This window comes from Anomalospiza imberbis, chromosome 39 (genome assembly GCF_031753505.1).
Source record: "Anomalospiza imberbis isolate Cuckoo-Finch-1a 21T00152 chromosome 39, ASM3175350v1, whole genome shotgun sequence".
NCBI classification, from domain to species: Eukaryota; Metazoa; Chordata; class Aves; order Passeriformes; family Viduidae; genus Anomalospiza; species Anomalospiza imberbis.
Window position 1 is genome coordinate 937,460 of NC_089719.1, and position 22,228 is coordinate 959,687.

Below are 22,228 nucleotides of genomic sequence, written 5' to 3' on the forward strand. Positions count from 1 at the left end.
GCCCGGCAGGGTGGAAGCCACCAGGACACCTCGAGGGAGAGCGGGCGTGGGGCCAGCGCAGGGCGCAGAGCATCCCGTGCTGGGTGAGGGGTTCCCGACCCCTGGCACAGCATCAGCCCCACTGACGGAATTGCGTTCCTCCCGCAGCCCGACGGCACCAGCGCACCGGGGGTGCGTGGGGGTAGCAGAGAGGGGGGCCGTAAGCTGTGTCCCAGCCGGTTTGGTGTGCAGGTGACAAAGGGCTTGGACTGCTCCACTCACCTGGTTTGTTTTGGATTCATAATGTTTTTGGGGCAATGCAGGCAGGGAAGATGAAGGCATGGTTTTCCCAAGCACTGGGTGGGTTTTTCCTCCTCATTGTCGGGCCTTGCCAGGACTTCTGCTGCCCTCTTCCAACCCCAGTGGCTTCTTTTCCAACCCCGAGTCTGTACACAAGTCCCAGGTGCTGGCGAGAGGGCAGCGGGTCACCCCGTGTGCCACTGGGGCAGCCCCCACACGCCCAGGGATGCTGGGGCCAGGCTCTGGGAGCAGCAGCATCCCCCTGATGAACCCCATCTGTATTCCATAGGAACACGGTCATACAGCCCCCCAGAATGGACCCAGTTTGGCTGGTACTACGGCAAGCCAGCTACCATCTGGTCCCTGGGCATCCTGCTGCACCAGATGGTCTGCGGGGAGCACCCTTTCAGGAGGAGCCAGAACATCAGCTGGGACCATCAGCTCTCACTGCCACAACGGCTCTCTCAAGGTGGATCCTCATCTCTGGCCACGGGGGCAATGCCAGTGCTGGGAGACAGCAGCAGCTCGTGAGCATCCCGCTCTGGCAGCTGCTGAGGAGGTGGCACATGTCCCGCTCTCCTGCTCTCCTCCAAAACAGGGAATTGATGGGGAAGTTTAGGCCCAGCTCTGAGCACATCCAGCATGGCCTGGGCACGGGAATAGTGGGGCAAAGCCAAAAGGAGCCTTCTCCAGCTGACCGGCGGGTTCTGGTTTCTCTGCCCAGAGTGCCAAGATGTGATCAGGCGGTGTTTATCCATGCTGGACTCGGACAGGCCCTCGTTAGAAGAGCTGTTCTGTGATCCCTGGCTGCAGGATATTCATCTGCCCTAGAAGAAGGGAGAGAGCCACAGGCACACTTTGATGCAAGGCCCTGGTAAGTTGCAGCTCCACACATGCCTTGGCAATGAGAAGCAAAGGAACCCAGACATTTTGTCCTGCCTGTGTCACTGCCCAGGGGTCATCAGATGGGAACATGCAGCCCTTGTGCTGGAGCTGAGCTGCTCTGCCCAGCACTGGTGGCTGCCATCTGAGCTGGTTTTGCTTGTCTGGTTCCCTGACAGCTGGGGCCCTGGGCAGAACCCTGACAGCCTGGGCTCACCCCCAGGGAAGGAGAAGGAGCCCCTGGAGGAGCTGTACCAGGTGGGGCTGCTGCTGCTGGGGACAGCGAGGATGACATCAAGGATGACAACCTCTTCCTCCACCTGGCCACCGGCAGCTGAGGATGATGGACTTCGATTCTGGCACCTTCTCCAAAGCCAGGCTCCACAGGAAATTTGCAGGTGAGTCCACACGCAGGGGGATGCTCCCAGATTTGGGCATTGCACAGCCTGGCCAGGAACCAAAGGTTCCCCCTTTGCTAGGGCAGATGCAGCTGATCCTTCAGTCGGCTGCCAGGCTGCTTTTGGCAGGGCTGGGGGATGGGCTGGGGTGGTGATGAAATGGGAGTGGGCTCCTGGCCCTGCCAACAGCCCCCAGCACCCACCGTGCCCCGGGCTGGGGCTGGGGCTGGGGCAGCCAGCCCGACACAAACAAACCCCCATGGTGGGAGCAGAGGTGGGACTCCAGAATCTGTGCAGGGGCTGCATTGCTCTGCTGGCAAGGAAGGGCTTGGGCTGCTCCATTGCCCCTGTTTGCTTTGGGATCACCGTTATTTTGGGGGGCAGTGCAGGGGGGAAGGGAGAAAGCCTGGGCTTCCCTCACCTGTGGGTGGGTTTTTCCCTGGCATGCTGGGGTTGGGCCTTCCTCAAGTCCCTGACAGTAATATGATTTTTGACCTTTTTTCTTGTTCCCCTCTGTAATCTATTTTCAATAATTTGTTGTTTGTTTTTCTAGAGGAACCATTCTAGCTGGGGTCCAGTCTGGATGGGGAAGTGCTTGGGAGCAGCTGTGGCATGGATGGGCCGTGCCCTTGGAGAAGGCTGAGGACATGGTTTGGGACCAGCTTTTCTTCCAGCGGGGGATGGCGTCAGGTGGGTCCCGTCTGCTTGGCATGGTGGGATCAGAGCTTTGGGGAGATGGCAGCGAGCACAGGAGCATCCTGCTCTGGGCAGCTGCTGAGGGCTGGATGTGCCGTGGCCGGCTGCAGGCTGGGCACATGTCCTGCCCTCCTGCTCTGCTCCCAAAGGCAGCAGGGATGGGCAGCTCTGGGCACAGCTCTGGGCACGGCCAGCATGGCCTGGGCACCGCGGGCGGCTGGGACAAGGGGACAGGAGCCTTCAGCTGACGGGCGCTTTCTGGTTTCTCTCCTTGCAGCCGGGCTCTGCGGGTGCTGAGGCTGCTCTGGGCTCTGCCAGGGCTCTGCTGGAGCTCAGCACCGGGCCGCAATCAGCCAAAGAAGAAATGGGGTGACCTGCAGCACAGACCTGCTGGAGCATTTCAGCAACACAGCTCAAGTGTGCAGAGTGTACACCTCCCAGGGAAAACATGCCACCACCCCAAAATAAACTTGTTCAATAGCTTCTGAAATGAAATCAATCTGGGATGACCCCAAATGACATTTTGTAGCTTGCTCAAGCTGTATCTCGGCCCTTCTCTGAACTGTTCTCTCCCCCACCTGCCTTTTACTTCCCAACTGCTCCCTCTTTTCCCCCAGTGAGTTCCCAGCCCATGGCAGTCTCCATCACACTGTTGCCTTCCTTGATGCCCCTCGCCACAAGGAAGGCTGAGCCCCAGGCTTAGGGACTCATCCTGTCACTGGCTGAGGAGCAGCAATGTCTCAGAGGTGCAGTGGGATTTTAGTGTCATTCAGAGCTGCTCTCCAGCCCTCAGCTCTCCTCACTGCTGAGTTCCCACTCCCTTTTCCTCGTCCTTGCAGCAGGATGAGCTCTGTGAATCCCCTTGAGCCTCCCCACTCTTCCCAGCCCACGCACCCACCTCAGTTAGGCTGAAGCTGCAGCTTCTCTGTCTCCTGTGGCACACCAGTCCAGTCCCCTGTGCGGGGAGCCCCAGCCCCAGAGCACAGCACTCAGCAGTGCAGTCCGGGCTGGAGCAGCTGCCCTGCAGCCCTGGCTTGGCTGTTTGTGGCAAGGGAATGCTCGCTGTTTGCAGCTGTCCCTGCAGGATGGCCCCAGGGCAGAGCCCAGCCGGGCTCCCACTGCAGCCCCTGAAGCTTGGGCAGACAGTGGTCCCAGAACTGAGGTTCACGGGGAGCACCCAGAGCTGTGGCTTGCAGTCAGTGTTGGCAAATGTTGTGTTCTCATCTCCTGCAGCCTGTGGGGAAAGCCACCTGTGCTGCCAGGCCTGTGTGTGCCAGGCCTGTGTGTGCCAGGGGCTCTTGGATGTCTCTGTACCCCTGGACAGAAGGCTCTGTGTGTGCCAGGGGCTCTTGGATGTCTCTGTACCCATGGACAGAAGGCTCTGAGTGTGCCAGGGGCTCTTGGATGCCTCTGTACCCATGGACAGAAGACTCTGAGTGTGCCAGGGGCTCTTGGATGTCTCTGTATCCATGGACAGAAGGCTCTGTGTGTGCCAGGGGCTCTTGGATGTCTCTGTACCCATGGACAGAAGGCTCTGAGTGTGCCAGGGTTTCCATAATGTCTCTGTGCCCATGGGTATGGAATAGCATGGGCCCTGAAAGTGTCAGTCCCGTTGCTTGCACGCTCCTTCCTTTGTATACAAGACGCATCCATGCACACCCCCATGTACAGATACATTAAAACGTCAGGGAGGGACAGAGATTTCCCACAGTGCTCTAACTTGGGCATAACTCACCTTTTAGCCAGTGGCCAGGGGATTTTTTTCCCAGCTCTGTGTGAGAAGGTGTCCAGGAGCTGAAGGAGCAGCATTTAGAAGCAGTTTCAGGATTTCTAGGCAGGAAGTGGAGCTGACAACCATCCACGTAACTCGCCGTATTCATCAGGATGTGCTGCTGGTTCTTTGGGAATATGGCCCAATGGAGACACGAGCCTTGGAAAAATCCCAGCTCTCTGTGGGTTTGTGCAAAGGGGGAGCAGCAGAAACACTTTGTGTCTGCTTTGGGGACACAAGGCCCAAGGAGCTGTGGTGGCAGAGGGTGACCTGGGCTGGTGGCAGGTGAAGTCCTGGTTCATGACATCCCAGAGTGGCACAGGACAAAGCTCCAAGCACTCCCAACCCCACTGATGAAGTCTTTGTGATGCTGCACATCCTATAGGAAAAGCTGCTGTCACACAATGCACTGGGATTTGTAAGTTTCATTTTCAATACTTTAGGTCCAAGTTTCAAACTGCAATATTTTTGCACTCAAGACACAGTCGTGCACAATCCATCTCTCATCCTCCTATTGCTTCAACTGCAATTAAAAAAAATCTTAATATTGGAAACAAAACACAAAGTTTTTTAAAAAAGGATGCTGACGTCAGTCCTTAAGATGGATCCAGGCATGAGAACATGCACAAAGTAAATGAGTTCTCCCTTTAAATAGATCAGTTACCTCTTAATCCAAAGTTCAAGAAGATTTCACTACACATTTGTTTCTTTTTTTTCTCTTTCATATTTTTCTCGGGTTTTTTGTCTTTTTTATTTTAAGAAGATAACACATTCTGAAAAAGAAATGTTCAACAAAATGAGATACATTGCTGATAAATAATGAAAATATTTACTCCTCTGTTTGCTTTTCTCTGGATACCCCGATGTAAAAAATCTAGCAGATATGAGCAGAGGTGTCAAGTGTTTGCTTTGGACTAAGCTGAAGTTCAGCACTGCTGACATCCTGGTCCAGCCAAGAGTTGCAGAATTCTTTTGCACATCTCAAGCCATGTGTTTGCAGGCACAGCACCTGCAGAGCTGACACACCCGGCAGCCAGGACGAGAACAACCCCCATGGCCCTGTGCCAGCCCATCCCTCTTCTCCTCAGGAGACACCAGCCAGAGCTGTCGGCGGTGTCCTGCCCAAGGTCTGGGCAGGACTTTTCCGTCGATGACGGGAACTTCTGGACCCTGTGCGGACTTGGCTGAACCAGAGGATGGAGGCCATCCAAAGGGAGCAGTGGTGGATGGCAAGGAGCACAGAGTGCCATCCTGTATGTTCTCTGTGTGTGTGGGCCAGACCAGGAGGTCATGATCCAGTCTGCAGGGCTTCCTGGAGGAACACACAGTGCCACTGGTCCAGGGCACCATCGACATCACTGTGAGACACTGCAGCTCAGGGGCCCAGAGTCTGCTGCACTCCCACGCTGCCGCAGATGAGGATGACAGCCCAGCAGCCAGCAGCTGCTCCAGCAGCTCCAGTTCCATCTTCTCCAGCCCCCCCAGCCTCTCCAGACCCAACAGCCACAGTTCCCCCAGCTTCTCCAGCCCAAACAACCCCAACTCCTCCAGCCCTAACAGCCCCAGACCCAGCTCTTGGACTCTACCCAGCAGCCCTCAAGTCCCCACAGAGGAAGAAGAGGAAGCTGCCACAACGGAGGCCACCCCCAGCAGGGGTCAAAGCCATCCCCCAGTTGTGCCGGTGTCCCCAGAGCAGGACTAGCCCCAGGATGAGGCAGGTCCCTCTGATCCATCTGTCCAGAGCACCAGCCTCAGACCCTCTGGTCCCACCCAAGGCAGGCACTGCTTGCCTGGGTGGCCCCGGCGGTCCCTAAAGAGAAAGGCCTCGAACTCTCCCCACCCCTGCAGTAGAACTAGCAAGGCTCTTCAACTCCTTCTTTTTAGAAAAAGAAATAAATTGTTGTTATTTCCCCCACACAGTCTCTGCGCTCTGCTTCCTCAGCCTTCCCCTTGTGCCCCACCGTGGGTGGCACCCATGTCCTGTGGGGCACCAGCCGTGCGCCCAGGGCCATATGGGCAGCTTAATTGTCTTCAAGGCCAATCTTACCTAAGAAGAAGTTGCCTGGACTTTCATTCGTCTCAATGTCAATTCCACTCTTGGAGTTTTTCCCAGCTTTGTCCTTCCCAAGGCCGTTTGTGCTAAAATATCTCAATACTCCATCCTGGATCTTATGAACATCTGCAAACAGCTGTTTTGTGATGCTAATTACATATCACTTTCCTCTCTTACTTTTTAACAGTTATTTTCTAAAATATCGATATAGTTACAATTATTGGCACAAATCATATTCATTTATCACATCTCTATCTGGCTTTGTTTGAAGGTGTAGGCTCAAAGCAAACTCCCTTAGTTCCTCCCTGAGCCCTGGCCAAGAGGAGGATGAAACCAGATGTTCCCGCACTAGAAGTTGTGGTAGCTTGTTTATTCAACAGTATAAAATCTGGGCCCTCTCACAGCAAAATTGGCAGCCTCGCCTGAGGGTGGGCGAACCACATAGGAATTCCCAGTTACTGGGAGTGCTTCTCCAATCCCTTGGTGTGACAGGGCATCCCCAGCTGACGTGTGTGTCGGGACAATGGTCAAGTATGAGGGTAACTGGTGATGTATCTTTCTGAATCCCTACAGGCAATATTTTCTAGTAATAATCAGGTGCATTGCTTAGCTTATCCTTTTGTACTTCTGTGCTGCTTTGCCCTACAGTCAATGACACTTCTTCCTTATGCTGGGGTGGGTGTCTTTGGTGCTGACCCTGCCAGCAAGCCATTCCCTTCAGAATTGGACTCGGTGGATCCCTTCCAACACAGAACATTCTGTGATTCTGTGATCACTTCTACAAAGTTTGCTCAGAATGAGTTTCAGCTAAAACACTTGGAATTATTTGCTGAAATTAGAGTTGGTAGATGGAACTCTTGCTGGTAAACAATGGAGGGAGAGAACAGCTTCATGTGGGTTTTTGGGGCGTTGCCCCAATTTTGTGGGTTCCTCCCTCCATTTTGGGATCTCACACCTCCGTTTTGGGGGTCTCCACCCAGCGATTTTGGCTTCAACTCCTTCAACTTTGGGGTCCCCCTTTAATTTTGTGCACCCCATCCCCATGTTCCACACATGCCCAGCGGCCCCAGTGTGCACTGAACGGCCAGCAAGGGACTGGGGAATGCTGGGACCCACAGTGATGTCAGTCATCCCTCCTGGTTACACATAGGACTCCTCGGCCCTTTTTGGGGTGCCCTGGAGTGCCAAGGCCACGGGGAGGAAATGTCTTTGCTGCCATGCTGGGCAGGATCTTGCTTGGCCCATTATGGCCTCATGTCCCCTGTCTCTCAATGTCCTCTGACAGCCCCTGTGTCCCTGCACCCCTCTCAAGAGCAGGACTTTGGTGCCAGCACCCCCAGGCTCCAAATCCCCGCGTTGGCTCTGTCCCTATGGTATCCCCACGTGGCCGTTGCGCCGGGGCCGTTGTGGCGACAGCCGGCGAGCGGCGCCATGGCGGAGCTGCCGCTGCCCGCCGGGCTCAGAGCCAGCGCCTTCCCCGCCAAGCTGTGGCGCCTGGCGAACAGCCCCCGCGTCCGCTCCGTGCGCTGGGACAGCCGGGCCCGGGGGCTGCTCATCCACCGCTCCCTCTTCGAGCGGGAGCTGCTCAGCCCGGGCGACGCCCGGGGCCCGGCCCCGCACACCTTCAGGGCCACGCAGTTCCGCAGCTTCGTGCGCCAGCTCTACCGCTACGGCTTCCGCAGGGTGCCGGGCCGGGTTGGCTCCGCTGTGCCGGGCGATGCCGGGGCTTGGCTCCACTACGGCAACCCCTGCTTTCGCCGCGACCGCCCCGACCTCCTGCTCCGCATCAGGCGCCGGAGCGCGGCCAACAGGCAGCGGCCGGCGGCGGGGCGGGAGGGCCGCAGGCGCCCGCCCCGCGGCTCCCAGCAGCTCCCCGGGGCGCGGCCGCTGCCGCACGGGCGGGACGGGCGCAGTCGCTTCCAGCCGCTCTCCAGGGAGCGGCCGCCGCTGCCGCCCGGGCGCCCGCCCAGCGGCTTCCTGCTGCTGCACAGGGAGCGGACGCTGCCGGACGGGCGGGAGCTGCGCAGCCCCCGGCCTGGCCGCTTCCAGCCGCCCCCCGGGCAGCGGCCGCTGCTCGCCCGGCGCCCGCCCTGCGGCTTCCACCTGCTGCACAGGGACCGGCCGGTGCCGGCCCGGCGGGAGGGGCCGAGCCGCTTCCAGGAGCTCTATGGGGAGCGGCCGCCGCCCGCCGAGCGGGAGCTGCTACGGATCCCGCCCTGCGGCTTCTTCGGTTTCTACGGGGAGCCGCTGCTGCCGCTCGGGCGGGAGGGGCCTCGCAGCCGCTTCCAGCAGCTCTACGGGGGGCAGCTGCCTCCGATCGACCGGGAGGTGCTCAGAATCCAGCCCTGCAGCTTCCAGCAGCTCCACAGGGAGCAGCAGCCCCCAGCCTACGACCCGCGAGGTAGGAAAAGAGTTGTAGCCTTGCTTTTCCCCAAAAGGTCATGAAAAGTGACTGTTTGGAGTATTTTTCCACAAGGCTCTGTCATTCTCGGCCCAAAATTCTCAAGCTTATTTAGAAAGGGGCACCTAGAAAGGCAAAAGATTCTCTGCCTGGTTTTCCTGCCTGCTTCCTGTGATGGTTGATCCAAGGCAGCAACAGAGATCAGTGTCCCAGAGCCACGTTGTGGAGTGTGACCAATGTCTTTGGATTCTTGCAGCCACCTCGGGCACTTCAGCCCCCAGCGCTCCACCTGGCAGTGCAGGTTGTGCAGCATCGATGGCCTCCGGCTCAGCCTGGAATGCACCTGGTGAAGAGCAATTGCCACCAGGGGATCTTGGCTTTGCCGTAGAGGAAATGATCCGGGAGATCAGGAGATCCCTGCCTGAAAGGTCTCCCTCTGCTCAGGTAACCCATTGGAGGGGAATGGAAGAGGCTGGGCTGAAAGCTTTTGAACGCTGTTACATGGAGGAGGAGAGTAACCGTATCCTTGATGCGATTCCAGCAAAATACTGAATGATCTTTAGTTTTCTTTTTTTTCTATTGTTCTTTCAAGGGCAATATGAATGCTGCCCCTGAGTCTTCAGGAGGGGAGCCTGTGAACGGGGCTGCAGCAGAGGAAACTTCATCTGGCACCGAGAGCTGCGAGAACAGTTCCCCAGAGCCTGAGGAGCCTGGTAAGGACAGAGCCCCCGTTGGTTTAGAGAGGTGTGAGACGGCTGCTCTGAGCCTGCCTCTGGCAGGAAGGGAGACGAGAAGAGTTGAGTTCTTGTCTGCAGGGCTGGTGCTTCCTGGTGCCTTTAGTTCAAAGGCACATGCACAACCTGCCCGAGCCCTGCCCTCCACGCTTCGCAAGAGGCTTGGGCACTGAGTCCTCTGCTGTGGCAAGAGAGCAGGGAATAAACCTGACCTTGTGGGAGTTGTGCCACCAAGCTGGGTGTCCCAGTCTGGTTCATACCTCAGCCCCCAGCAGCCTTCAGCCATTTCAGTGAGGACTGTGGTCTCTCTGTCACTGGGACTGTCTGTGTTTCAAGCTCTCGTGGGTGCCATTTGCACTGTGGGTGCTGAGACGTTATTAGAATACTTAAATACTTTACACACTTCCGTTTTGAAAACTTGGAAGGATCCCTGTTCTTTATAGAGCAGGCTTGAAATTGCCAAGTGAGAGTCTGCCTTTCAGGCCGTCTTTTAATGTCCCTGATAGAAGGACAATTGGTGCTCAAGGGACACTTGCACAAGGGCCAGTATTGTCTCAGTGTTCCCGTTGCTTCCCAGATCCCATGTGATCAACTTGTCCAGGAGGGCTGCCCTGTGCGCCAAGAAGAGACAGAGGAAGAGCCTGTGACCATTGGGCAGGTAGAATTCCTCTGTCTCTAGTGATATTTATAGATGTGTATAGTTCTATTTATTGATATATGTAGTTGTCTTTATAGATTTATGTAGTTACATTTATCTATCTACATAGACAGAGATTTGTCTAGTCAATTTATTTTTAGTTTTAGGTGTATATATTTACATTTTTAGATGTGCAGTTATAGTTGTAGATGTCCGTAGTTACATTTATACATGCATATAGGTGTAGGCCTCTTTTTATACATCTGTATAGGTGTAGACCTCTTTTTAACCTCTTCCCCTGCTCTGCTTCCTCCCTCACCTCTTGCTTTTCCCCCGTGCCCCCTGTGTCCCCTCTCCCTGTGCTGGGTCCGAGCTGGCGGCCGGGCCGGGCGGAGCAGCAGTTCCAGCCCCGGGTGTCCCTGGAGCGGTGGGAGCTGCCGGTGGCCCCAGGCACTGTCCCCTGAGGAGCTGCTGAAGGACGGTGAGACTGAGGGGGCTGAGCGGGCGGTGACGCTGAAGGGACGGTGACCCTGAGGTGCTGCTGGGGCTGAGGGCTGTGGGGCAGCTGAGGGCGATGGTGGCACTGAGGTGACAGGGAAGTGGCACAGGCCGAGGGGTGGCGGGTCTAGGGGGACGGGATGGGTCAGAAGGGACTGAGGGGCTTAGAGGACTGTGAGGGGCTGAAGAAACTGAAGGGGGCTGGGGGTTTGCCGAGAGCATGGCGGGGCTGAGGGGATGGAGGGGGCCGGCAGGGAGCACCGAGGGCTCTGGGACTGCAGCTCTGCCAGGCCTTGGAACCTATTGTAGAGCCTCCGCTTTTGCCACAGCTGCAGTGGAGACCTTGAGGACAGACGGAGACTGACGGGAGCCATCAGGGAGAAGCAGAAGGCCAGCAGCAAGAGCAGGGAACGGGGACCTGCTGCTGCCATGCTGGAGAGAGCCCGGGTGAGGCCACAGGGCCGGGGAGGCAGGGTGGGGCTGAGGGTGCCGTGGGCTGTGGCCGTGGGCACTGCCCGGCGGGGCAGCAGCGGGCCCTGCCCGTGCTGGGGCTGCTCAGCGCAGCTGCCCCGGCCGGCACAGGGGCTGTCCTTGGGCAAGGCAGCTGTGCCGGCAGGGCCCGGGAGCTGTGCCGGCTGTGCCGGGCTGCCGGGGCTGCGGGACAGTCCCGCCGCGGCTGCGCTCACCGCAGCCTGGCCCGCTCGGCTGCTTTTTCTTTCTAACCCTCCTGGGGAGGCTCTGAGATCTTCCCTTCCCTGATGGAAGTGCAGCTGCTGCCAAGGAAAACGTCCCCATACTGACTCAGTGCTCCCTTTGCTTCCCAGCTGTGCCATCTGCCGTCCCTGTCCAGGAGAGCTGCTCTGCACGGGAGGAAGAGCCCGAGGGAGAGGCTTTGAAGATGGGGCAGCAGCAAGAGCAGGGAACGGGTGTTATAAGTTAAAATAAATAATTTGTCTGATCCTTTAGGGATTGATAAAAGGAATTTTATTGATTACAGCAAGCAATGACAAGCAAACAGCGCTGGGTGCAGCCGGGGAGTCAGTGCTCCGCCAAGGCTCACACCGCTTCCCTTTTCCCACGGTCCTTTATTCTCCCCTTCTTCCGCGTGTGTGGCTTTTCCGGGAGTACTCTGCGCGTGCGCCTCCAGTTGCTAGGGGGTCGCCGCCTGCTCTCTGGTGGTCGTCTGGATGAAGGCTCTCCTCCTCTTCCTCACTGGGGGTTTATGACCCTGTAACAATCTTTCCATAGATGGTTACACACCTCCCGACCCTAGTTGTACCATCAACTTAAGGAGTCAGCATATCCTCGGGTTTCCTGTTATTCACAAAAAACCTCTTCCTTTGCCTGAGTTCCTGTTTAATGATGAACAAAGAGACTTCTCTTATCTATTACAAGGGGTCTGGAACACAAGTCCTGTGAGGAATGACTGAGGGAGCTGGAGTTGTTTATCCTGGAGAAGACTCGGAGGTGACCTTATCACTCTCCACACTCCCTGAAAGGTGGTTGCAGTCAGGTGGGGGTCGGTCCCTCTCCTCACAGCAACTGACGGGACCAGAGGACAGTGTCTTAAGCTGCACCAAGGGAAATTTAGGTTTTATATTAGGAACAAAGTTTTTTATGGAAAGGGTAATAAATTACTGGAACTGTCTGTCCAGGAAGGTGGTGGAGTCACCACCATGGGATGTGTTTAAAAAAAGACTGGATGTGGCACTCAGTGCCATGGTTTAGCTGCGGTGGTGTTAGGGCATGGGTTGGACTTGATGACCTAAAAGGACTCTTCCAACCCAGCAATTCTGTGATTCTGTGATTTTGTCACAGATCAGGTTGTGACATCATATAGTAGGCTGTGACATCACTGGTTTATTGTGTGACATCACAGAGCAGGCTGTGACATCAGAGCATGCCTGTATGACATCACAGAGCAGAGCGAGCTGTGAGGTCAAAGAGTGTGCTGTGACGTTATAGGGTGGCTGTGTTCCATCACTGAAGGTGTTGTGACATCACAGGGTGGGTCTGTGAGCCCACAGAGGTGCTGTGTGACATGCTAAGTGAGTTCTGCCATCACAGAGCAGGCTGTGACATCACAGAGGAGATTGTGATGTCACAAAGTCGGCTGTGACATTACAGGCTGGTTGTGTGACATCACAGAATGGGCTGTGAGGCCGCAGAGAAGACTCTGCCATCATAGGAAAGGGCTCTGTGACATCACAGAGCAGCTGTGTGATGTCACAGAGAAGGCTGAGACAATACAGAGTGGGTTGTGACATCACAGAGCTGACTGAGAAATCACAGAGCAGGCTGTGACATCACAGCGAGGCTGCATAACATCACAAAGGTAGAGCTGTGCCATCATTGAGCTGGCTGTGACATCACAGGCTGGGCTGTGACATCTCAGGGCAGATTTTGTGACATCACAGAGCAGACTGGGACCTCAAAGAGCAGGCTGTGACATCACAGTGCAGCTGTGTGACATCACAGGGGTGTGTGACATCACCGGGGCTGTGTGAGGTCACTGGGGAGGTCACTCCACCCCAGCCCCCCCTCACAGTTCCCCCAGAGAAGTCCAACGCTGCTCGTGCACAGAGGGGTCCCCTGTCCCCCCGGGTCCCCCTGCCCCCGGCGCCGCAGCCTCCCCCAGAGGATGTTCCACGAGATCGACCCCAGAGCCTGACACGGGGACGGGGGCTGGGGCTGTGGGGGGTGGGACAGGGGGACAGGGATCCCCCGGCAGCGTCCCCGTGTCCCCCAGGGCCAGAGCCTGGGCCAGGGCTCCTTCACCCTGTTACCAACGAGGGCTTGAGAGCGCTGAAAAAATCCCCAGCAAGGGATCAGCTAAAACCGATTTAATATTAAGTGACAGCACCACAAAATTCCTTGGCAAGAGTCACTCTGCTCCTGACTGGACACTTCAGGCAGACCAAGAAAACAAAGCAACAACAAAACCAAAGAAAATCCAGGCAATCAAATCAGAAATTAACCGAGAACTGTCTCTGTGTGTGTGTGTGTGTGTGTGTGTGTGTGTGTGTGTGTGTGACAAAAGGGCAGTGAGGGCAAGGTGTGAAAAATGCATATTTTATGATTGGCTTTTGTCACAAATATTAAAACAAATATTATATGTGCAGTGATAGAAAGTTATGCTGTATTAATTCTCTTAAGTAGTGTGTTAAATGTAGTTCTAGGTTATAACAAAATGTTAAAATAGAAACTCTGCAATGTCAGATATTTTTACTAGCTCAAGAAAAGGGATAAGATAATCAAGAAACTTCGCACAGAAATAAGAGCGACAAGACACATAAAGAGTTACTGCCTCCTTATCAGAAAAGACAAACATTCTTCCACCTTCTCTCCATCTTTATGGAACCACTAGGATTAAGGGGAAGAAGTTGACAACAACCAGAAAAATTCTTAATTTGCAAGGAATTTATGCATCATGTATGAGATGTATGAATATGCAACAGGCTGTTGCTGTTAAGGGTTATTCCTTTGTTCACAAGGCATGTTTTTGGCAGCTTAGTGCCCAAAAACATCCGGACACCCATAATTCTTTACTTTTTATTGTCTTGTAATTGTCCTAATCCTCATTGTCCAAATTTTTATTACTCAAATTTTATTGCTATTTTTATAACAATTTTATTACTAATAAACTTTTAAAACTAAAAAAAACCCCAAGGGATTGGCTTTTTTCACACTATGAAGCCACCCCCCCATTTAACACCCAGCCTCCTGCTTCTCAAAACCTACCTTTACCCCCTCCAATGATCCTTGCCCCTTCTCTATCTCCTCAGGGAATCTCCATGCCATTTTTACCCCCTCCAACAACCCCACTCCCCCATATATATCCACCCCTTGGTGCTTTTTCCCCGTTGCCTCCTACCCCCACTAACATACAACTTGCTTCACCTGTAAGTCAGAATACAACACCTTTCCCTGAGAAAAAACCTCTGGATATATCCTCCAACCTAACAACTGAGCCGTCCCAACGTGATAACAAAGAATTTGTGAGCCAGTCAAATAAGCCTTCAGATGCTGGCCCTTACTGTAATACCAGATCAAAAAGTGGTGTAAGGACAGAGGTAAATCCTGACAGGCTGCTTCCCCTGAGGGAAGTTCCACTAGGTGTGGGGTAGGAGGAATAGGTGTTATAAATGTACCCCTGACAGCTTCTGAAGCAAGAATATATAAGAAAGAGCTAGTTGGTTTAACAGAAGATCCAACTGGCACCGCACAGCAAACAGATCAGTTCCTGGGTCCCAATACACACACCTGGGAAGAGCTGCATCCTATTAGGAACATCCTCTTCTCCCCAGAGGAGATTCACCATCTAACCCACTGGTTTGAGGCATTCCCCACGAGAAGGGAGACAGCCCAAACTGTGACAAAAGTTCTCTTAGAAGAAATTATTCCAAGATACGGGCTCGTAAATTTTATTGATTCAGACCGTGGCCCCCACTCTACATCCAGTGTTCTGCAACAAGTCCTCGGGGCCCTGGGAATGAAGTGGGAGTTACACACCCCTTGGCACCCTCAGAGTTCTGGGAGGGTCGAGAGGGTAAATCAAACCTTAAAGAATATTTTAACAAAATTGGTCTTAGAAACCAAATGGAATTGGGTCAAATGTTTACCACTAGCCCTATGACGAATAAGAACGAGACCCAGAACAGATCTAGGGGTCTCTCCTTGTGAAATGTTGTTTGGGCTGCCTTTCTTGCTTACCCCATACAGTACTGGGGAACATCAAGAGGGGGGGATGACCATGCAAAAATATATAGAAACAGTAACAACAACCCTGGAAGAACTAAGGAAAAAGGGTTACCTTCCCCAAACTTCCCCACTGGACTGTAAAATACATGGTACTAACCCAGGAGACTGGGTGTTGATGAAATCATGGAAAAACCCTCCACTAACTGCTCGCTTTGAAGGCCCCTTCCAGGCACTGCTTGCAGCAAACACCACAGTGAGAACAAAGGAGCAGGGCTGGACTCATGCAAGTCGAGTGAAGGGTCCAGTACAACCCCCAGCTGAGGCAAGCGAATGGACTATAGCCAGCAGAGACGATAAAGACTTGAAACTGGTCCTGAGGAAAACACCAAAAGAAGTGCAACCCTGAACACAACCCCCCCACAGGAAACCTCTACATTGTTATCTGTATATCCTTAAAGTTTGCTAATGTTTGTTATAGGATAAATTTAAGTTTTGTTTAGCTAAGAATTGACAATCAGAATAACATCTCAGTTTCCAGTACTGCTCCATAGAGCACTCCCCTTGCAACCCTCATTGGGACCAAATTGAGGGAAGGGAGTTGGTGAGATAAGGGTCAGGGCAGAATGTCTCCAGAAGGAGGGAAAACCAGAGGTGGGAGGCAAGACTGGATCAGGAACTACCTCTGGGAAAGACTCTCAGGGCACCGAGAAAAGCCCTGTGGATCGAGAGGTGAGGAGGCCAGCCCGTACCAGACTCCCACTGGTAGCAATGCTGCTACTCATCCACTTCGGAGGAAGTGGAGGAAACACTTGTGAGAAGTGTTACTATCCCTTGTGTAGAGGAGATACAGTAAGTGCATTCATCAGAGTGCACACCAACATGAATCCCAAATGTATCGACCACTCCCAGTTAACAGCCTGTAAAGAGGATAATGAAATATATTGGCTGGCTAAAACTATTGCAAACCCAAGTCAGAGGATCTCAGGAGAGTGCCCCATGAAAGAAAGATGGGTATGTTTTGAACAAGAAAGTAAAACCAACTTAGAGGATACATTCAAGGAGAAAGAAGTGCAATTGAAAGGACAAAGGGATAGGGAGGGACAAATAAATGGTAAGAATCTATTTATCTATATGGTGGAAAAGATTACAAAACAATTGAATTTGACTGATTGTTGGGTGTGCAAGGGGACACACTTAAAATTTGTCCATGGGATGGTAACAGTTTGGGTCCCCTAAACATTTTAAAATGGATTACATGAAAAAAAATATGGTAGTACCCAAAAGAAGGGAAGGAGAGTGGAAGCTCAAATCCACAATAATAGGGGAAGAGTGTTTATCAAGAAAAGGGAAAATGTATACTATAGAAGCAGGAGAAACACCATGTGAAAGATATCTAGCAGCAAATGACACACACACCCCAGGTGGATCCCAGAAACCCCCCATTCATATTGGTCAATAGAAAAAACTGAAAGTAGATGTGCATACAGGGAAAAACTGTTTGAATGCTTAGGAGATTATATTAACCCATTCTGGGCAATAGAAACCCTATCCAAATATTGGAAACATACAACAAATCAAGATTCTAATTTCTGGGATGCACCTAAAAGTTTTTTTTTGGATCTGTGGTAACACGGCATATGTGAAGTTACCGGGAGGGTGGACCGGGAGTTGCACAATTGGAGCAGTAAAACCATCCTTTTTCTTACTGCTTAAGGATGTGAAATCAAACTTGGGACTCCCAGTATAGGATGATCTGGCCAGAAAGAAAAGGAGTTTATTTGGCGGAACCCAAAATTGGAACAATGAAATTTGGACCCCACAAAAGATTATCGATACTTATGGGCCGGCTACCTGGGCCCAAGGTGGATCCTGGGGGTACAGAAGCCCAGTATACATGCTCAATCGAATCATCCGTTTACAAGCAGAACTTGAAATAATGTCCAATCAAACAACTCTGACCATTGATCTCTTGAGCCAGCAGCAACCACAAACATGATCAGTAATTTACCAAATTCGATTGGCAGTGGACTACCTCCTCGCAGAGGAAGGAGGGATCTGTGGGAAATTTAACATTTCAGAATGCTGCCTAGAGATCAATGACCACAGTCATGTAATTAAAAACATTACTCAAAATATTAGGAAACTAACCTATGCTGTAACACAAAAATGGACCCCCTTTTTGGAGACCCCGATTGGTGGGACAACTTGTTCACCTGGAACGGTAAATGGTGGAAGAAATTGGTCTTCTTTGTAGTGCATGCACTAGTAAGTGTAATATTTCGACCATGTGCAATTCCATGTCTAGTCCTGATAGTACCCAGCATTGGCCAAGGCAGCATCATGCTGCAAGGTAATGTAGAAGGGAAAAATGGCAAAAAAAGTAATGCTAATAAAAGAACAGAGTGATCAGAATGCCAGAGATATGCTTGAACAGTATGAGAAACTGAGAAAATTAGAAATTGGACTTTAAAAGGTTGATGCAGGCCAGAAGACGGATCAAATCGTTAGAGGGGGAATTGTTAAACTAGGTTAGAAACTATTGTAAAATAGTTGATCGCTGCTGAGCGTGTACTGTTGGTTTGGTTATGGTAAAAGGGGTTTGAAGGGTAGTTAGAAGAAATACGGTACTCCACGTACCGTATTACACCTAAGTAAAGTGCAGCCCCCCAAGGGAAAGGAGCCAGCCTGGACTGAACTGCCGCGGGCCAATCGAGCGCCTTAAACCTTCATGCAAATGAGGGATCCAAAAAGAAACCGATCCAAAGGGACAAAAAACAGGATAAAAAGGGGCTTCTGACCCACGGAACCTGTGCTGCTCCACCTGGAACGTCGGGGACGTCGCTGCTCAGAAGACCCAGCGCCGGCGCTGCAGCATCCTTGAGGGGAGCGCTCCTGCTCAGCCCGCGGGCCTCCATGCTTTAGGCCTTTCTCTTTTTATTACATTAAATGCTGAAATCACTTTTCGTACCGGGAATGTTTCTAACAAGTATGCTTGTGTTAAAGTGCCTGCTTGGATGGCAATGAACACAGGATGAGGACACCTGTACAGATCTGCCAACGATCAGCACTCACCGTCTGAAGGCAGTGAGGGCCGGGGCCAGAACTGAAGATGATGATAAAAAAGGACTAAAACCACAACCAAGGAATACACATGCTCTAAAAGGGTAGAACCGAGGAGGGGGAGCCACTCTAAACAGTTCTTGGAATATGTAAACTAGTTTGGGAAAAAAGTTTACTATGCATAAGTGCCTATGAATATGCAACAGGCTGATGGGAGGGAAAAGGTATTTAATGGACATCTCCGGAGATAAGTGTGCTCCTGGTTCAGTGCCAAGATGCACACGGCCGTAACAACCTTTGCTCTATGGTCCTTGTCTCCTATCGTCCTGTATTAAAATGTTTAAATTTTCACAGGAGAGTGAGCGTGTTTTTCACAGCCCCGAGCAGAGACCTCTGTCCGGGGGCTCCCGGGAAAGGCGGCGGCGCTCGGCAGCGGCCCCAGCCCGCGGGAATTCCCCCGCACCGGGACAAAATCCTGCCCCGAAGGAGGCACTTGGAACGCCCGCCTGCGGCTCTCCCTGCCCCAAAGATCCCGGCAGCGGCCCCGCTGTCGCAGCTGCGGCTCTGGAGCAGGGAGGCTCCGCGGGACCCCCGGGCTGTGCCCCCTCCCAGGCCGTGCCCGCCCCGGTGCTGATGTTCCGCCCGGGCTCTCTCGCTGCTCCCGGCTCCCGCAGTCCCGCCGTGACCGGGCACCGACCGCCCGGCGCCGCAGGGCCCCGAGCCCCTGCCCAGCAAAGGGTCGGTGTCCATCGCCGGCCCTTGCCGGGGGCTCCGGCCATTGCCCGGCCCCGGCACAACCTGCAGCTCCCAGCGCAGCTCCCCCGAGCCGGGCACTGCGGCTTCCGAACGAGGCAGAATATTCAGCTCCCGGAATCTCTGTTAGCTCTGCTGACATGTGCAAAACCAGCTGCTGCTGAGGCAATTCCAGCTCCGACTGAAGCCTTCCCACCCAAAATGCTGCCTTCGGTTCGGACACACCATTAAGAAATCCAAGAGCAAACTGAAAGCTGATTAGAGAATCTTGGAAAATCACATCCCAGAACATTTTGTTATAAAATCACAAATGTTAACAGAAGCTGAGAAAGTCAACAATGTTAGAAAACAAGCTTCCAACACTGGGACTAGAAGAGCTCAGGCAATCCATTTGAATGGAATGAGCCCTCTCTTTCTGACATGTGAGCAATGCCATGGAATTTCCCAAACCAGGGAAATGGGGAGCCCTGGCAGCAGCGGCTTCACACGCAGCAATGACACAGAACAGGGCAGGGCAAGAGGCTGACAAAACTGTAACTTCTACTTGCAATGAAGAACCTGTTTCTACTCTAGCCACTATTAATATAGAGTCAAAAAGACTAAAAAGACTAGTAATAACAACTGTACCATTAATAGCAAAAATAGAGATAATTGAAATCATAATGGTAATAAAAACCCTACCATACTTATACGAGGTTTGCATGGCCAGGTTTTGGTAAGGGAGGGGCTCTAGGAGCACCTTCTGTGAGAGCAGCTGCTCCTCCATGTCCCACAGAGTCAATTCCAGCCCACTCCAGGATGGACCGGCCACCAGCCAAGGCTGGGCCAGTTAGAAATGGTGGTAACGCCTTTGGGATAAGAGATTTGAGAAAACAAAAACTGGTGATCGTTTTATTGTAACTGTGAGCAGGGAAGAGCAGGGTGAGAACATGTGAGAGGAACAGCTCTGCACACCCCAGGGCAGGGCAGAAGGGGCAGGAGCTGCTCCAGGTGCTGGAGCTGATTGCCCTGAGATTGCCTGGTGCAGTCCCTGGTGAGGCAGCTGGGCCCCTGCAGCCCATGGAGGGCACGGAGAGCAGAGATGCACCTGCAGCGCCTGGAGGAGCCCGTGCCGGAGCAGGGGGATGCCTGAGCGGAGCTGTGACCCCACGAGAAACCTGTGCTGGAGCAGGGACCTGGCAGGGACCTGCAAACCCCTGGAGAGAGGAGCCCACGCTGGAGCAGGGTCCTGCTAGGACCTGTGAGCCCATGGAAGAGCGAGCCACGCTGCAGCAGTTTGTGAAGAACTGCTGTCCCTGAGATGAACTCACCTTGGAGAAGTTCATGGAGAAGTGTCTCGGGGAGGGACCCCAGCACAGCAGGGGAACGACTCCTCTCCCCGAGCAGCAGGAGAAACTAGAGGTGATGACCTGACCAGAACCCCCATTCCCTGTCTCCCTGCACCCACTGGGGGAGGAGGTAGAGCTGGGAAGGAGGGAGGGATGGGCAGAAGGGGTTTTTAAAGCTTTATTTTACTTGTCACTATCCTGCCCTGATCTGGACAGCAATAAATTCCACTAATATCTCTAATTTCAAAAATGATTTGCCCATGATGGCATTTGCTGAGTGATCTGCCCCAGTCCTTAACTCAACCCCTGAAGCCTTCCTTCTGTTTTCTCTCTCCTGGCCATCTCTGGAGGGGAGTGAGAGAGCAGCTTTGGTGGGTGCCTGGCATCCAGCCAGGGTGAAGAGACAACACTTCCTTTCCTTCATTCTTTCTTTCTTTCCAGAGGTCACGGTGCAGAGGTTGAGTGGGGCTTTGATGGAGGGAGCGAAGGTGGTGGGGAGTGGTGGAGACAGGAGCCACAGGGACGTGGGACAGGCATCAGAGGGGCCCGGGCAGCTGGCAGGGGGCAAGGCCTGTCCCCCTGGCCCAGCAGCAGCCCCGTGCCCTGCCCAAGGCGCTCCCAGCAGGGGCTGGGCCCCAGAGGCAGGGGGAGAGCCCAGTCCCGGGGGCGGCGTTTCTGCCCCGACCCCCGTCCAGCCCAGCCTGCCCCGTGTGCGCAGTGACCGCTGGCACGGGCTGCACTGGACACTGTGACCTGCTGGGGACACTGAGAGCTGCCCCGCTGTGACACTGCCCTTGGCACTTCACAGGCACCAACAGACCCCAGCCAGCACCGCCCCTGGTGATGTCCCAGGCACCGGAGAGCATCACAGCCAGCCCCGCTCCTGGTGATGTCCCAGGCACCAGAGCACATCCCAGCCCCACTCCTGGTGATGTCCCAGGCACCAGAGCACATCCCAGCCCCACTCCTGGTGATGTCCCAGGCCTTACGAGTGTCCCAGGTGTGGGAAGAGCTCCTCACACAGCCCAGCCTTGACCCAACACCAACAGAGGCACCCCCAAGGGCAGCCCTGCGAGTGCCCCCAGTGTGGGAAGAGCTCCGTGCGCTGCTCCAGCTCCATCCCCCACGGGAGGATCCGTGCTGGATGATCCTCAGTGAGCCCCGGTGGGCAGAGCCCCGGTGATCCGTGGTGCCGCTGATCCATGTTGGGAAGACACCTGGCTGGGGGCTCCACATCCTCCTGGCTCCCCTTGGCCTGGATTTTCTTTTCATTTCTCTTTGCCCTTTCAAAACCCTCAAAAGCAGGTAAAAATAAAGATGTTGAGCTAAGACAAGGATGGGGACATGGGGGTCTTGCAGGGAATGTGGGGGATGCTGGGTTTGAGGGACCGGAGGGTTCCTGGGAGGGCCCTGGGGGTTGCTCAGGGCTTTGGGGACACCAGGCTGAGCGGCTCCGGTTGCACTGGGAGACCCTGGTGGAGGTTCTGGAGAAGCTGGTCAAGGACCCCCTGTCCCTGTCCCCATTCCTGGTCCCATTCCCAGTCCCTGTCCCCATTCCCGGTCCCTGTCCCCATTCCCAGTCCCTCTCCCCATTCCCATTCCCTGTCCCCATTCCCGGTCCCTGTCCCCATTCCCGGTCCCTGCCCCCATTCCCAGTCCCTGTCCCCATTCCCATTCCCTGTCCCCATTCCCGGTTCCGTTCCCATTCCCGGTCCCTGTCCCCATTCCCGGTCCCTGTCCCCATTCCCATTCGCTGTCCCCATTCCCATTCCCTGTCCCCATTCCCGGTCCCTGTCCCCATTCCCGGTCCCTGTCCCCATTCCCGCGCCCTGCCCCCATTCCCAGTCCCTCTCCCCATTCCCGGTCCCTGTCCCCATTCCCATTCCCTGTCCCCATTCCCGGTCCCTGTCCCCATCCCCATTCCCTGTCCCCATTCCCGGTCCCTGTCCCCATTCCCGGTCCCTGTCCCCATTCCCGGTCCCTGTCCCCATTCCCCGTCCCTGTCCCCATTCCCATTCCCGGTCCCCATTCCCATTC

At 54.1% G+C, this 22,228-nt stretch overlaps 2 long non-coding RNA genes across 2 annotated transcripts; both read left to right on the forward strand.

Annotated features, from left to right (window-relative positions):
* Window positions 1-478: 478 nt before the first annotated feature.
* Window positions 479-2,018, forward strand: LOC137464220 (uncharacterized). The gene is made up of 3 exons (XR_010994084.1): window positions 479-748; window positions 1,004-1,153; window positions 1,385-2,018. It is a non-coding gene; the product is annotated as an uncharacterized lncRNA (long non-coding RNA).
* An 8,096-nt stretch (window positions 2,019-10,114) lies between these two features.
* LOC137464225 (uncharacterized) lies at window positions 10,115-11,256 on the forward strand. The gene is made up of 3 exons (XR_010994088.1): window positions 10,115-10,332; window positions 10,679-10,796; window positions 11,174-11,256. It is a non-coding gene; the product is annotated as an uncharacterized lncRNA (long non-coding RNA).
* The last annotated feature ends 10,972 nt before the right edge of the window (window positions 11,257-22,228 follow it).